The sequence below is a fragment of the Ranitomeya imitator genome, chromosome 2 (genome assembly GCF_032444005.1).
Source record: "Ranitomeya imitator isolate aRanImi1 chromosome 2, aRanImi1.pri, whole genome shotgun sequence".
Taxonomy (NCBI): domain Eukaryota; kingdom Metazoa; phylum Chordata; class Amphibia; order Anura; family Dendrobatidae; genus Ranitomeya; species Ranitomeya imitator.
In genome coordinates, this window is record NC_091283.1 from 166240305 (window position 1) to 166258057 (window position 17753).

Sequence of the window (17753 nt, forward strand, 5' to 3'; positions counted from 1 at the left end):
CTGTGGCGGGTCTGATATAATGCTGCAGGCCTGTGGCGGGTCTGATATAATGCTGCAGGCCTGTGGCGGGTCTGATATAATGCTGCAGGGCTGGCATAACGCTGCAGGATTGTTGCGGGTCTGACATATCACTGCCGGCCTGTGGCGGGTCTGACATAACGCTGATGCCCTGTGGCGGGTCTGACATAACGCTGATGCCCTGTGGCGAGTCTGATATAATGCTGCAGGCCTGTGGCGGGTCTGATATAATGCTGCAGGCCTGGCGTAACGCTGCAGGATTGTTGCGGGTCTGACATATCGCTGCCGGCCTGTGGCGGGTCTGACATAACGCTGATGCCCTGTGGCGGGTCTGATATAATGCTGCAGGCCTGTGGCGGGTCTGATATAATGCTGCAGGCCTGTGGCGGGTCTGATATAATGCTGCAGGCCTGGCGTAACGCTGCAGGATTGTTGCGGGTCTGACATATCGCTGCCGGCCTGTGGCGGGTCTGACATAACGCTGATGCCCTGTGGCGGGTCTGATATAATGCTACTGTGGTGGGTCTAACATAGCGCTGATGCCCTGTGGAGGGTCTGACATAAGGCTGATGCCCTGTGGAGGGTCTGACATAACACTGAAGCCTGTGACGGGTCTGATAAAATGCTGCAGACCTGTGGCGGGTCTGACATAACGCTGATGCCCTGTGGCAGGTCTGACATAATGCAGCAGGATTGCGGTGGGTCTAACATAACGCTTCAGGCATGTAGCGGGTCTGAAATAATGTTGCAGGTCTGTGTCCGGTCTGACATAACACTGCTGCCCTGATGGTGGGTCCAGCAATTTAAGAACGCAGCTTTGGATGTGACTGGCTCATAAAATAATCCAACACTGGATCAAGGTAAGAAAAGTAAAGAGATCAGTTTTACAAGATCTAAAAATATTAAATGATTTTTCTATATACAGCATCCATACAGCGCCCAAACAGGGAAAATAAAGCACTACATAATGTGTTGACGTGCTGGGTCCCCCAGACACCAGGGATAAAAGCTACCTCTTTTAAACAAGCTGGTAAAACGTAGACGTGTCACATCTGGGACATCACAGACCATCCCCCACCATCTATGGGTTTACAGCAGAGGTATATCCTCTGAAACCTGATGTACAAAGTCATAATCATTATCATGCCGCTGTGTGACTCCGCACCCAGGCATATTATCCACTTCACTAGTCCCTCTGCAGAGCGATCGATAAGATGTAACAGATGATTCGTCCTGCAGAACTGTCTCCTGGTTTACGTGATAATAAAGGAAATAACATTTATCCTGTTCTCCCTCAGCGCTGTAACTGCACCAGTTCTACACTAAGGATTTCCACCCACGTTTACTTAGGGAGTTTAGTTCCATAGTTGATCTTTATTACAACATACGTAAAAAAGGCAAAGCCACTCTTCATGTCAAGGCCCATGCTGGAGATGCGCAAACACCTCTCCACTCACAGTTTAAGGCTTCACGATCCCTAAGTAGAAAGGAAACTGTATTCATGTGTGACCAGTTTTGGACCTTCTTATTCCTCCTGAGCATTAAGTTTGCTTTAGAAAAAGTTCCTATTCAGTTAAAGACTTTCAACCTTCTCCTCAAAATGTTTGAGTAGCATTTTGAGGTTTTCTCCCAGATATACATCCCAACAGTTGCAGACCTGGCTCATGTACAGTATGACCATCTCTAGCAGCAAATTTTAAAGGTCAATGTAGAGGAACCAAATCCATCAAGGTGGGATTCTTTGGAAGTGGTATCTTCCATTCCATCGCTGACAGACGACAGTGACTTCCACTCTAAGGAGTTGTTTTGGGGGAGTCATGATCGAGGGACCCCTCTCCCTAATCTTAAAAGTTATTCAAAATTCTAATCTTGGCAATCCATTTTGGTTTGTTGATTATTTCTAGCCACTTTTCCTAACTAGTCGTTATTGGACAGTGGACCTAAGAAGCTCATGAATGACCGAACCATCCATTCTGATCTATTTAATCATCTCTCTCGCAACATCCCTTACTTGATTAATCAATATCATTAGTTACGGCTGTGTAATGTGTGTTGCCTGTTTTATATTTGGTAGCCCATGATCAAATGAAGACTAGGATTCCTTTCTGCACCTCACTTGTGACCAAATGTTATGAAATGTCTTCTTTATCATGAGGATTCGGAGGCCATCCTGTCAATTTCAACAAGATTGGACTACCATCTATTGTGCACAGAGGGGTCCGGACTCTTCATTGACGGCAGATGTTGGCGGATAGAAGGTTGGACAGGTTGGATGGACACACACCAACATCTGCTAGAAGTTTCCAGCAGAGGCGTACTCTCCTCTTCACCTGTAGAACGCATGTACACTTGGCAAAGCATAGAACCGCTAATTATGGCATGTGGTCACCATAAAGAGTCCCTATCGCCAGTCGGGGGGGAAATGGGACAATCCTTTTGTTATGATGATATTTTGAAAAATCACCAAGCTTGGGCTTCCCATCCATTTCACAGCTACTCTTTAAGCTTAACCATATTGGATAACCCTAGCTATAACTATGAATTTACGAATCATTTATGGGGTCTCCTGCCATCGCGAGCTCTATTCCTGATTTGATGAATATCATGGGCGGCAGTAACCGGCTGCGGTAGCTACATAATCCAGCAGACGGAACTGCGCCAGTCAATTCTTTTACAGTTTTGCTCGTGTCATGTAGAAGCGGAGAGCGTGAGTAAATCGCCTCGATGTTCTGCACGCGCCGTGCTTGGCTACAGGGCGACAGTTTGCAGATATTTCAATAAGTGCGGCCTGCAGTGAGAATTTCCAGCTATGTCTCAGCTATTATTACTGTCAAGCATTTGGGTTACCCGGCCATTGGTGAACCCTTCCAGCCGCCTTGTGTACGTGCCCAAAAATCATGGCTAAAAGGGATATTTTCCTTCCTTTCCTAGCCTAGGTCTTCTACAGGAGTCCCATCTTCACGTCACTATTGAGTGGGGGGTAGGGAAGTGACGGCCATGCTCCTCCCTGCCTGAGCATAATACATGGCACCAGTGTGTTTGTGATAATGGCTTTGGAGGGGCGCAGTTTGCTATAAAGCCCCCACTGGCCAAAGACTATAAGGAGGTCAAGAGATTGGGGGGCTACACATGACAGTAAGCAGATGTGCGGATGAAGCCTCGTGTCATTAGTCGACGACTGGCCCCTTGTGCACAGCATGCAATCCCTGACTGCAGAGACGCCCTGATTGGCGGCCGCGCTCCTTCCCCGGGGCTTCTCAATCCCTCCGCACAGGAGAATTGCAGACTATAAGCCTATTTATTTCTGTGCCTGCGTCTTATCATCCCTCCATTCCTTGCACAATGCGAATCACTGCCTGTAATTCTGGAGCGGATGGCACCGCCGTCTTTTATCTGTGAGCAGCATATTTCAGGAATGAGGGGGCGAGACTGTGAAATTAGTTAGCACTTTTCCCCTTAAAGTGATCTGAATGCCGTGTGACGGATGCGGCACTGGGGCGGTGGGGGGCCGGGCTGGAGATGCCAGCGTGATACCATGCGCTGGGCAAGTGCAGGTGGCCTGATCTGTTAGCAGACTGCACACCTTCAAGGCAATCATCTGGAATTGCTATGTGAGCGATAACCTAAGCGGCAGGACGTAGACTTCACAGAATAATGGGAGCACTGGCACTTTGATAGGATTCCCCATGCGAAGGTGGATTATATCCATGACACTGACAGTATTTGTGGTGCTTGTGATGGGAGGCAAGCATACATGAAAAGGATGTCCCTCTTTCCTAACAGGTTGGCCGCCATGACCTGACTGGCCACAATCAGGTCTCTGGAAGCCTCTGCAGGCAGTGCCGAGATCTGCAGGCAATCTGAACATGTCTCATCCTGCAGATCTTCAATGGATCTGTGAGACAGAAGCAAAATCACGCCAGCGCCCCCTCCTCGCTCCCGCAGCTCAGCTCGGTAATAGGGTGCAATTACCAGAGGAAGACGGGGCGTTTTATTCCCGCAGTCTATATGCAGAAACACAGCGACGTGTAATCAAGGTGTGCTCGGGGGTCCCACTGCTGCAGCTCTTACTGATTCTCCTGCCTGTGATGACAGATGGCCACTGGCAACAGCTTTATCGCTCGCCTCCTATGGTGGTCACTGAGGTCATAATCTGCAACGCTCCTGGGTGGGGAAGGGGAAGACAGGACAGCAGCGGACCGGAAAAAAACTGCCGTATAAATAAATCAGAGCCTTATATAACTGAGATACACAGAGAACCATTAGATGGTTCTTCTCTTCCCCCCTCGCCATGTGATCAGGCTGCGGAAGGAAACCAGTCTGTACTGACCTTCACCTAATGATGACGGCCTGTGAAGAACAGCCCCTCAAGATAGGCGGGGGTCCCAGAGACCTGCCGATCGCATCATCCATATCAAAGATCCGAATACACCTCGAAGTTCAATGTGAACTGCTTAATGCCTCATTCCCCCTTTTGATGGCGCTGCAAGGAGACAGCGCCCACAGATTATATCAATCGCAAAAAGGAATACGAATCGTCTCCTCATCCTCCATGCACGACATGGAGACCACTGAAACTAATAGAGGTCTCTGGGGGATATTTCTTTAATGAGAGTCCTGCGGCCCACCCCAAACTGGCAGATCGGTCTTCACTAACCCCAAAACTGATGCAGGAAAGATAACAGGAACCTGAACCAAGGTACCGCCATGGAACATCTCAGGCGTTCACGAGGGACCGTCACACCAGTCCTACTCCCGGGATCATGGGTTTGGGTGACATAATGTACAGTAGTTGGACATCTCTAGTCTTCATTCCAGGAGCACTAACCGTTCAACGGTAAATTGATTTGTTGGTGGAGCCAGTGGTGCGGCCTCCTCTCCAAAGTGTCCCAGGAACCATTTTTCGCAACACATCGAGGCCACATATTGCATGTGCTCCTGTGAGCGGCCGGCAGGAACAAAATGTGCTCCCATGGCTGCAGCGTCTCCGGACTGGTCTCCCATCGAGCACATCTGGGACGTCACTGATCGGTCAGCATAAAAGGTTTGAAAATGTTTTTCCCCATTTGCAGATCAGTAACGTATCCATCTTGTGATTTTCAGAATTCAAAAGCTATGCCTTCATGACGTTGCAATTTCAATGTTGAAAGGTGCACAGTACTATGTAAAAGTTTGGGCACCCCTGGTCAAAATTACTGGTATAGTGAACAGATAAGCAAGTTGAAGATGATATGATCTCTAAAAGGACTACATTTATAAAATAATTTTTTATATTTTAAAAATTACAAATAGGAAAATGGGTCGGTACAAAACTTTGGGCACCCTTGGGCTATGTGCACACGTTGCGGATTGGTGTGCGGATTTTTCCGCACTGTTTTTGCAAAATCCGCAGGTAAACCGCACAGCGAATTTCCTGCGGTTTTTGTGTGGATTCCACCTGCGGTTTTACACCTGCGGATTCCTATTGAGGAGCAGGTGTAAACCGCTGCAGAATCAGCACAAACAATTGACATGCTGCGGAAAAAAACACTGCTGCGTTTCCGCGCGTTTTTTTTCCTTAGCATGTGCGGTTTTAGTTTTCCATACGTGTACTGTAAACGCATGGAAAACTGCTGCAGATCCGCAGCGTAAAATCTGCAACGTGTGCACATAGCCTTGGAGATTTGTGCGCTCAGATAAAGGTTTCAGACCTAAAGGTACCATTACACTTAACGATTTACCAACGATCACGACCAGGGATACGACCTGGCCGTGATCGTTGGTAAGTCGTTGTGTGGTCGCTGGAGAGCTGTCACACAGACAGCTCTCCAGCGACCAACGATGCCAAAGTCCCCGGGTAACCAGGGTAAACATCGGGTTACTAAGCACAGGGCCGCGCTTAGTAACCCAATGTTTACACTGGTTACCATTGTAACAGTAAAAAGAAAACACTACATACTTACATTCCTGTCGCGTCCCCCAGCGTCAGCTTCCCTGCACTGTGTAAGCGCTGGCCGGAAAGCAGAGCAGTGACGTCACCGCTGTGCTCTGCTTTACCGCTGGCCGGCGCTGACACTGGGGGACGCAGGGAAGCTGACGCTGAGGGACGTGACAGGAATGTAACATAGTAACATAGTAACATAGTTAGTAAGGCCGAAAAAAGACATTTGTCCATCCAGTTCAGCCTATATTCCATCATAATAAATCCCCAGATCTACGTCCTTCTACAGAACCTAATTGTATGATACAATATTGTTCTGCTCCAGGAAGACATCCAGGCCTCTCTTGAACCCCTCGACTGAGTTCGCCATCACCACCTCCTCAGGCAAGCAATTCCAGATTCTCACTGCCCTAACAGTAAAGAATCCTCTTCTATGTTGGTGGAAAAACCTTCTCTCCTCCAGACGCAAAGAATGCCCCCTTGTGCCCGTCACCTTCCTTGGTATAAACAGATCCTCAGCGAGATATTTGTATTGTCCCCTTATATACTTATACATGGTTATTAGATCGCCCCTCAGTCGTCTTTTTTCTAGACTAAATAATCCTAATTTCGCTAATCTATCTGGGTATTGTAGTTCTCCCATCCCCTTTATTAATTTTGTTGCCCTCCTTTGTACTCTCTCTAGTTCCATTATATCCTTCCTGAGCACCGGTGCCCAAAACTGGACACAGTACTCCATGTGCGGTCTAACTAGGGATTTGTACAGAGGCAGTATAATGCTCTCATCATGTGTATCCAGACCTCTTTTAATGCACCCCATGATCCTGTTTGCCTTGGCAGCTGCTGCCTGGCACTGGCTGCTCCAGGTAAGTTTATCATTAACTAGGATCCCCAAGTCCTTCTCCCTGTCAGATTTACCCTGTGGTTTCCCGTTCAGTGTGTAATGGTGATATTGATTCCTTCTTCCCATGTGTATAACCTTACATTTATCATTGTTAAACCTCATCTGCCACCTTTCAGCCCAAGTTTCCAACTTATCCAGATCCATCTGCAGCAGAATACTATCTTCTCTTGTATTAACTGCTTTACATAGTTTTGTATCATCTGCAAATATCGATATTTTACTGTGTAAACCTTCTACCAGATCTTAATGAATATGTTGAAGAGAACAGGTCCCAATACTGACCCCTGCGGTACCCCACTGGTCACAGCGACCCAGTTAGAGACTATACCATTTATTACCACCCTCTGCTTTCTATCACTAAGCCAGTTACTAACCCATTTACACACAATTTCCCCCAGACCAAGCATTCTCATTTTGTGTACCAACCTCTTGTGCGGCACGGTATCAAACGCTTTGGAAAAATCGTTTTTTGTAGTGTTTTTTTTTTTTACTTTTACAATGGTAACCAGGGTAAACATCGGGTTACTAAGCGCGGCCCTGCGTTTAGTAACCAAATGTTTACCCTGGTTACCAGTGAAGACATCGCTGAATCGGTGTCACACACGCCGATTCAGCGATGTCAGCGGGTGATCCAGCGACGAAATAAAGTCCTGATCATTCCCCAGCGACCAACGATCTCCCAGCAGGGGCCTGATCGTTGGTCGCTGTCACGCATAACGATTTCGTTAACGATATCTTTGCTACGTCACAAAAAGCAACGATATCGTTAACGATATCGTTATGTGTGACGGTACCTTTAATTAGCCTGTTAGGGTTAAGGCTTGTTCACAATCATCGTTAGGAAAGACCGGGTGATGCAAATCTCCCATCTTTGTAAAAACCCAGTTTCCTCTAACCTTGTGCCATATACAGCAGCTCTTGTGCACAAGGCAGAAGCTCTTCCCTCTGAGCTAATCAGCTCGCTGGAAAGTTCCTTGCTAACCTAGTTACTACTACCTGTGACAAGCAAAAAATCTTGGTTGACTGAGTACAAATTTGTACTCCACCTTAAGTTCCTGATTGTTTCCACCCAAAGTTCCTGATTGTCTCTACCCTGAGTTAGTTCTCGATTGTCTTCACCCTGTGATCTCTGTTGTGAGTTCTGTTTTTGGGCTCCCTCTGGTGGTTACTGATGGTACTGGGTGACTTGTCTTTCCTGGGTTTCTGGGTTCCACCTGTTCCATCAGCATATGGGAGTTTCCTATTTAACCTGGCTTTGCTGGCATTTCCTCGCCGGTTATCAATGTATCCAGTGTGTCTTGTTACCTCTGCTCCCTGCTCCTAGAACTTTCTGGACAAGCTAAGTTTGGATTTTCCTGTTTTGTGTTTTGCTTTATTTGGTTTTTAGTCCAGCCTGCAGATATGTGATTCTCTGCTGCTGGTTGCTCTAGTGGGCTGAAATTGCTTTTCATGTACCATGAGTTGGCACATGAGTTCAAGTAATTTCAGGATGGTTTTTTGAAGGGTTTTTCGCTGACCGCGCAGTTCACTTTTGTATCCTCTGCTATCTAGCTTTAGCGGGCCTCATTTTGCTGAAACTGTTTTCATACTACGTATGTGCTTTCCTCTCATTTCACCGTCATTATATGTGGGGGGCTGCTATTTGCTGTGGGGTATTTCTCTGGAGGCAAGAGAGGTCTGTGTTTCTTCTGATAGGGGAAGTTAGATCTTCGGCTGGAGCGAGACGTCTAGGATCATCGTAGGCACGTTCCCCGGCTACTTTTATTTGTGTGTTAGGTTTAGGGTCGCGGTCAGCTCAGGTTCCATCGCCCTAGAGCTTGTTTGTATCTGTGCTTGTCATTTTTGTGATCCCCTGCCATTGGGATCATGACAGATCTCCTGATTGAACACCTTACTTAAACCTGGCAATGCACTTTCTTCTTTGCGAGATTATTGAGCTCCCAGCCTTTAGTCAAGCTTCTTTCCACCTGCTGCTTATCCTCAAGATTATACTGCTGCTACTGTGTACCAACCTCTGGCTATTGTTGACTAGGCAACCTGCTGATATTTTAACTATAGTGCTGCTCCTGTGTGCTGACTTCTGGCTATTCCTGACTATGCTACCTGATGGTACTGCCCCTAGTGGTTGCAATACCACTACTCCAACTCTAGTCAGTCCACAACAAAAGTTTTTTCAAGTTGACCTTTCCTCAGTTCGAAATGTAATTAAGATATGGCAGTTAACAGGAACAGAGAAGGTCAAAAAAAGGTCTGGAAGACCAAGCAAATTTTCTGTGAGAGCTGCTTGTAGGATTGCTAGAAAGGCAAATCAGAACCCCCGCTTGACTGCAAAAGACCTTCAGAAAGATTTTGCAGACTCTGGAGTTGCAGTACATTGTTTTACTGTTCAGAGACACCTGCACAAACATCGCCTTCATGGAAGAGTCATAAGAAGAAAACCTCTCCTCACCATAAAAATTGAGAGACAGAAGTATGCAAAAGAACATTCAAACAAGCCTGATGCAAAGATCAAAGGTATGTGTGGAGAAAAAAGGCACATAATTTCAGGAAAAGAACATCTTGCCAACCATTACGCATGGGATGGATCAATCTTGCTTTGGAGATATGTGGCAGCCAATGACACGGGGAACATTTCATGGGTAGAGGGAAGAATGGATTCAATAAAATTTCAACAAATACTTGATGCAAACATAACACCATCTGTAAAAAAGCTTAAGATGAAAAGAGGATGGCTTCTACAAATGGATAATGATGATCCTAAACACACGTCAAAATCCACACTAGACAACCTCAAAAAGCACAAGATGAAGGTTTTACAATGGCCAGGTCAATGCCACACAGAGTTCTAGCAGCAGACACATCTCTACAACAACTGTTAGGCCGGGGTCACACTAGCATACTGCATCCGATGCGAGAGCATCGGATGCAATATGCTAATGACACTCGGCTCCTGCTCGCAGCAGAGCAGGAGCCGAGTGTCATGCGTCTGTGCTCCGATTCTCTCGCACAGGGAGGATCGGAGCACAGCTGCGGAGGAGGCGGAGAAATTAATTTCTCCATCTCCTCCATTGCTGGGGTCCGCTTATAGCGCACATCACTCGGATGATATCCGAGTGGTGTGCGCTGTCTCACTTGCACCCATAAGCTTATATGGGTGCGAGTGAGCCGAGAGTTTTCCTCGGTCCGAGACAATCGCAGCATGCTGCGATTGTCTCGGACCGAGGAAAACGGCCGACAAAAAGTCGGCTGGTGGGAGCGGCCCCATATGGTAACATTGGTCCGAGTGCAATGCGATTTTTTATCGCATTGCACTCGGCCGTATTACGGTCTAGTGTGACCCCGGCCTTAAAAGGAGACTTTGTGCAGAAGGCCTTCATGGTAAAGTAGCTGCTAGGAAACCACTGCTAAGGACAGGCAACAAGCAGAAGAGACTTGTTTGGGCTAAAGAACACAAGGAATGGACATTAGACCAGTGGAAATCTGTGCTTTGGTCTGATGAGTCCAAATTTGAGATCTTTGGTTCCAACCACCGTGTCTTTGTGCAACGCAGAAAAGGTGAACGAATGGACTCAACATTCCTGGTTCCCACCGTGAAGCATGGAGGAGGAGGTGTGATGGTGTGTGGGTGCTTTGCTGGTGACACTGTTGGGGATTTATTCAAAATTGAAGGCATACTGAACCAGCATGGCTACCACAGCATCTTGCAGCGGCATGCTATTCCATCCGGTTTGTGTTTAGTTGGACCATCATTTATTTTTCAACAGGACAATGACCCCAAACACACCTCCAGGCTGTGTAAGGGCTATTTGACCAAGAAGGAGAGTGATGGGTGCTACACCAGATGACCTGGCCTCCACAGTCACCAGACCTGAACCCAATCGAGATGGTTTGGGTTGAGCTGGATCGCAGAGTGAAGGCAAAAGGGCCAACAAGTGCTAAGCATCTCTGGGAACTCCTTCAAGATTGTTGGAAGACCATTTCCAGTGACTACCTCTTGAAGCTCATCAAGAGAATGCCAAGAGTGTGCAAAGCAGTCATCAAAGCAAAAGGTGGCTACTTTGAAGAACCTAGAATATAAGACATACCGTATATACTCGAGTATAAGCCGAGAATTTCAGCCCATTTTTTTAGGCTGAAATTGCCCCTCTGGGCTTATATTCGAGTCATTCCCAGGGGTCGGCAGGGAAGGGGGAGCGGCAGCTGTCTAATAATACTCACCTGCTCCTGGCGCGGTCCCTGCAGGTCCCTGGTTCTCTGGGCGCTGACAGCTTCTTCCTTTATTGAGCAGTCACATAGTACCGCTCATTACAGTAATGAATATGGACCCAACTCCACTCCCATAAGGGTGTAGCCACATATTCATTAATGTAATGAGCGGTACCATGTGACCGCTCAATACAGGAAGAAGCTGTCAGTGCCCGGAGAACTAGGGACCTGCAGGGACCGCGCCAGGAGCAGGTGAGTATAACGGGGGCATATTCACCTGTCCCACGTTCCACCGTCAGCGCCGCTCCGTCTTCCACATCCTCTGCAGTGACGCTCAGGTCAGAGGGCGCGATGACGCGATTAGTGAGCACGCCTCCCTCTGCCTGAACAGTCAGTGCAGAGGATGCGGAAGACACAGCGGCACTCAGCGGTGGAACGGGAAAGGTGAGTATAGCAAGTGCCGGGGGCCTGAGCGACGAGAGGTAACATAACATAGTAACATAACATAGTAACATAACATAGTTAGGCCGAAAAAAGACATTTGTCCATCCAGTTCAGCCTATATTCCATCATAATAAATCCCCAGATCTACGTCCTTCTACAGAACCTAATAATTGTATGATACAATATTGTTCTGCTCCAGGAAGACATCCAGGCCTCTCTTGAACCCCTCGACTGAGTTCGCCATCACCACCTCCTCAGGCAAGCAATTCCAGATTCTCACTGCCCTAACAGTAAAGAATCCTCTTCTATGTTGGTGGAAAAACCTTCTCTCCTCCAGACGCAAAGAATGCCCCCTTGTGCCCGTCACCTTCCTTGGTATAAACAGATCCTCAGCGAGATATTTGTATTGTCCCCTTATATACTTATACATGGTTATTAGATCGCCCCTCAGTCGTCTTTTTTCTAGACTAAATAATCCTAATTTCGCTAATCTATCTGGGTATTGTAGTTCTCCTATCCCCTTTATTAATTTTGTTGCCCTCCTTTGTACTCTCTCTAGTTCCATTATATCCTTCCTGAGCACCGGTGCCCAAAACTGGTAACTATGTGATTTTTTTTTTTTTTATCGCAGCAACAGGAAATGGGGCAAATATCTCTATGGAGCATCTTATAGGGCCATGTGCAGCATTATATGGGGCAAATATTTCTATGGAGCATCTTATGGGGCAATGTGCAGCATTATATGGGGGCAAATATCTCTATGGAGCATCTTATGGGGCCATAATCAGCATTTGTGCAGCAGTATATGTGGCAAATGTTTCTATGGAGCATCTTATGGGGCCATAATCAGAATTTGTGCAGGATTATATGGGGCAAATGTGTCTATGGAGCATGTTATGGGGCCAGAATCAGAATATGTGCAGCATTGTATGGGGCAAATGTCTGTATGGAGCATCTTATGGGGCATTAATCAGCATTTGTGCAGCATTATATGGGGCAAATGTGTCTATGGAGAATGTTATGGGGTCATAATCAACATTTGTGCATATTTTAATATGGAGCATCTTATGGGGCCCATCATAAACTGTATGGAGCATTATATGGGGCGCATTTTGTATGGAGCATTATATGGGGCCCATCATGAATTGTATGGAGCATTATATGGGGCTCCTGATTCAATATGGATATTGAAAAACACTTAATCTACTGATGTCTCAATTAATTTTACTTTTATTGGTATCTATTTTTATTTTTGAAATTTACTGGTAGCTGCTGCATTTTCCACCCTAGGCTTATACTCTACATACTTAGGCAGTTAACTGGATCATTCAGCTTTACATGAACACCTGAGCCTTACACTATGGCTGGTCCGACTAACTAAAGCAATTGTTACCATCCACCTCTTGTGTCTCCCCTTTTCCTCATAGTTTGTAAGCTTGCGAGCAGGGCCCTCACTCCTCTTGGTATCTATTTTCAACTGTGATTTCTGTTATGCTGTAATTTCTATTGTCTGTACAAGTCCCCTCTATAATTTGTAAAGTCCTGCGGAATATGTTGGCGCTATATAAATAAAATTATTATTATTATACTCGAGTCATCAAGTTTTCCCAGTTTTTGTGGCAAAATTAGGGGTCTCGGCTTATACTCGGGTAGGCTTATACTCGAGTATATACGGTAATTTTAGTTGTTTCACACTTTTTTGTTAAGTATATAATTCCACATGTGTTAATTCATAGTTTTGCTGCCTTCAGTGTGAATGTACAATTTTCAAAGTCATGAAAATACAGAAAAATCTTTAAATGAGAAGGTGTGTCCAAACTTTTGGTCTGTACTATATATATATATATATATATATATATATATATATATATATATATATATATATTTATTTATTTTTTCTAAATTTACTTAAGGCTAATGCGTTTTTTTAAAGCTAATAATTAGCTGTGTTTTACAGTACCAGCAAAGTCTATCAGATCTCATGCACACACATTGTTTTTTTCATCAGTATTTTGTGCTTTGCATGGTTTCTGGACATAGAGCATGTCATTTCTTTTTTCAGCGTTTTTCACACATTGACTTGAATGGGTGGTGCAACCAAAAACGCAGGTATCAAGTTTTGCTGCGCTTTTGTGCCAAACCCTGATTGTATGGAATAGGAATTTTTTAAAAACAGTAAACTTTATCAGCATGCACAATAGACAAATGTAGCATGCCAAAACCGCCGCAAAAAAAAAAAACACATCAAAAATGCCAAGAAAAACTAAGGAGATCAGGTTTTTCTGCAGAGAAAAGACGCGAAAAAAAATGCCTGGTGTGAACAAACCCTAAAGGTACCGTTACACTAAACGATTTACCAACGATCACGACCAGCGATACGACCTGGCCGTGATCGTTGTGTGGTCGCTGGGGAGCTGTCACACAGACAGCTCTCTCGAGCGACCAACGATCAGGGGAACGACTTCGGCATCGTTGAAACTATCTTCAACGATGTCGAAGTCCCCGGGTAACCAGGGTAAACATCGGGTTACTAAGTGCAGGGCCGCGCTTAGTAACCCGATATTTACCCTGGTTACCATTGTAAAAGTAAAAAAAAAAAAACAGTACATACTCACATTCTGATGTCTGTCACGTCCCCCGGCGTCCACAGGGTTAAAACTGCTTTCGGCAGGAGCGCTGCTAATGCACGCGCTACTGCCGAGAGCTTCCCTCCACTGAGTGTCAGTGCCGGCCGTAAAGCAGAGCAGAGCGGTGACGTCAGTGGAGGGAAGCTCTCGGCAGCAGCGCATGCATTAGCAGCGCTCCTGCCGAAAGCAGTTTTAACCCTGTGGACGCCGGGGGACGTGACAGACATCAGAATGTGAGTATGTACTGTTTTTTTTTTTTACTTTTACAATGGTAACCAGGGTAAATATCGGGTTACTAAGCGCGGCCCGGCGCTTAGTAACCCGATATTTACCCTGGTTACAAGTGAACACATCGCTGGATCGGCGTCACACACGCCGATCCAGCGATGACAGCGGGTGATCTGCGACCAAAAAAAGGTCCTGATCATTCCCCAGCGACCAACGATCTCCCAGCAGGGGCCTGATCGTTGGTCGCTGTCACACATAACGACATCGTTAGCAGAATCATTGCTACTTTACAAAAAGCGTGACGTTGCAACGATATCGTTATGTGTAAAGGTACCTTAACTGTTCACCATAACAGTAATTTTGACTAGGGGTGCCCCAAACTTTTACGTTCAACTGATATATACCTACACACAGGACACCAGTTGTACAGACATTTCCATCCCCCATCCTCTACACCCATTTTGCAGCAGCCACAAACTAAAATCAATAATCCTATCACCGTGTCCATTACATACCTAGATCCTCTTCCAACATCAAATCTCATATTCTACCAGGCATATTCATTTTTTAGCCTTCCAGTAATATTCTTATACATGGGAGCAGTATTATAGTAGTTATATTCTTGTATATAGGAGCAGTATTATAGTAGTTATATTCTTGTATGTAGGGGCAGTATTATAGTAGTTATATTCTTGTATATAGGGGCAGTATTATAGTAGTTATATTCTTGTACATTGGGGCAGAATTATAGTAGTTATATTCTTGTACATAGGAGCAGTATTATAGTAGTTATATTCTTGTACATAAGGGCAGTATTATAGTAGTTATATTCTTGTACATAAGGGCAGTATTATAGTAGTTATATTTTTGTACATAGGGGGCAGTATTATAGTAGTTATGTTCTTGTACATATGGTGCAGTATTATAGTAGTTATATTCTTGTACATAGGAGCAGTATTATGTATATATATAATCGTCTAAGGGTCACTTCCGTCTGTCTGTCTGTCATGGAAATCCCGCGTTGCTGATTGGTTGCGGCCGGCAGGGCACGGGCGACGGGCACAGTCCGGCCGCAAATTCACCCCTTCCTTCTCTCTGTCAGTGCCCCCTCCATACTCCCCTCCAGTCAGCGCTCACACAGGGTTAATGGCTACGTTACACCGTGTTATGCCGCAGTGTAACGCAGTCCGTTAACGCTGCTATTAACCCTCTGTGACCAACTTTTTACTATTGATGCTGCCTATGCAGCATTAATAGTAAAAAGATCTAATGTTAAAAATAATAAAAAAATCAAAAATCATTATATACTCACCTTCCGGCGCCTTTCCCGCTCCTCGCGACGCTCCGGGCCATGCATTGCTGTCTCGCGAGATGATGACATAGCGGTCTCGCGAGACCGCTACGTCATCATCTCGCGAGACCGCAATGCATTCTTGGGACCGGAGCGTTGCGAGAAGCATCGCTAAACGCCTCGACTGAATCCGGGGGCCGCCGGAAGGTGAGTATATAACAATTTTTTATTTTAATTCTTTTTTTAGCAGGGAAATGGAGCCCACATTGCTATATACTACGTGGGCTGTGTTATATACTACGTGGGCTGTGTTATACAGTGCATGGGCTGTGTTATATACTACGTCTCTGTGCTATATACTACGTGGGCTGTGCTATATACTACATCGCTGTGCTATATACTATGTGGGCTGTGTTATATATTGCGTGAGCTGTGTTATATTCTGTGTTTCTGTGCTATATACTACATGGGCTGTGCAATATATTACGTGGCTGGGCAATATACTATGTGGCTGTGTTATATACTGCGTGAGCTCTGCTATATACTACGTGAGCTGTGCTATATACTACATAGCTGTGCAATATATTACGTGGCTGGGCAATATACTACGTGGATGTGTTATATACTATGTGAGCTGTGCTATATACTACGTGAGCTGTTATATACTACGTGGCTGTGTTATATACTACATGGGCTGTGCTACATACTATGTAGCTGTGCAATATACTTGTATTATAGTAGTTATATTCTTGTACATAGGGGCAGTATTATAGTAGTTATATTCTTGTACATAGGGGCAGTATTATAGTAGTTATATCCTTGTACATAGGAGCTGTATTATAGTAGTTGTATTCTTTTACATAGGAGGCAGTATTATAGTAGTTATATTCTTTTACATAGGAGGCAGTATTATAGTAGTTATATTCTTGTACATAAGAGGCAGTATTATAGTAGTTATATTCTTGTACATAGGAGCAGTATAATAGTAGTTATATTCTTGTATATAGTAGCAGTATAATAGTAGTTATATTCTTGTACAAAGGAGCAGTATAATAGTAGTTATATTCTTGTATATAGGAGCAGTATTATAGTAGTTATATTCTTGTACATAGGGGCAGTATTATAGTAGTTATATTCTTGTACATTGGGGCAGTATTATTGTAGTTCTATTCTTGTACATAGGGCAGTTTTTTAGTAGTTATATTCTTGTACATAGGTGGCAGTATTATAGTAGTTATATTCTTGTACATAGGGACAGTACTATAGTAGTTATATTCTTGTACATAGGAGCAGTATTATAGTAGTTATATTCTTGTACATAGGGGCAGTATTATTGTAGTTATATTCTTGTACATAGGAGCAGTATTATAGTAGTTAAATTCTAGTACATAGGAGCAGTATGATAGTAGTTATATTCTTGTACATAGGGGCAGTATTATAGTAGTTATATTCTTGTGCATAGGAGCAGTTTTTTAGTATCTATATTCTTGTACATAGGGGCAGTATTATAGTAGTTCTATTCTTGTACATTGGGGGCAGTATTATAGTAGCTTTATTCTTGTACATAGGTGGCAGTATTATAGTAGTTATATTCTTGTACATAGGGACAGTATTATAGTAGTTATATTCTTGTACATAGGAGCAGTATTATAGTACTCATATTCTTGTACATAGGGGCAGTATTATAGTAGTTAAATCCTTGTACATAGGAGCAGTATTATAGTAGTTATATTCTTGTATATAGGGGCAGTTTTATAGTAGTTATATTCATGTACATAGGGGAAGTATTATAGTAGTTATATTCTTGTGCATAGGAACAGTTTTTAGTAGCTATATTCTTGTACATAGGGGCAGTATTATAGTAGTTCTATTCTTGTACATAGATCAGCTTTTTAGCAGTTATATTCTTGTACATAGGAGCAGTATTATAGTAGTTATATTCTTGTACATAGGGGCAGTATTATTGTAGTTATATTCTTGTACATAGGAGCAGTATTATAGTAGTTAAATTCTAGTACATAGGAGCAGTATTATAGTAGTTATATTCTTGTACATAGGAGCAGTATAATAGTAGTTATATTCTTGTATATAGGGGCAGTTTTATAGTAGTTATAT

General features: G+C 44.4%; 1 protein-coding gene across 2 annotated transcripts in view; it reads right to left on the minus strand.

The window, feature by feature from the left end:
* SYN1 (synapsin I) overlaps positions 1–17753 on the minus strand; it is an 86262-nt gene that overhangs the window by 56243 nt on the left and 12266 nt on the right. The window lies entirely within an intron of this gene.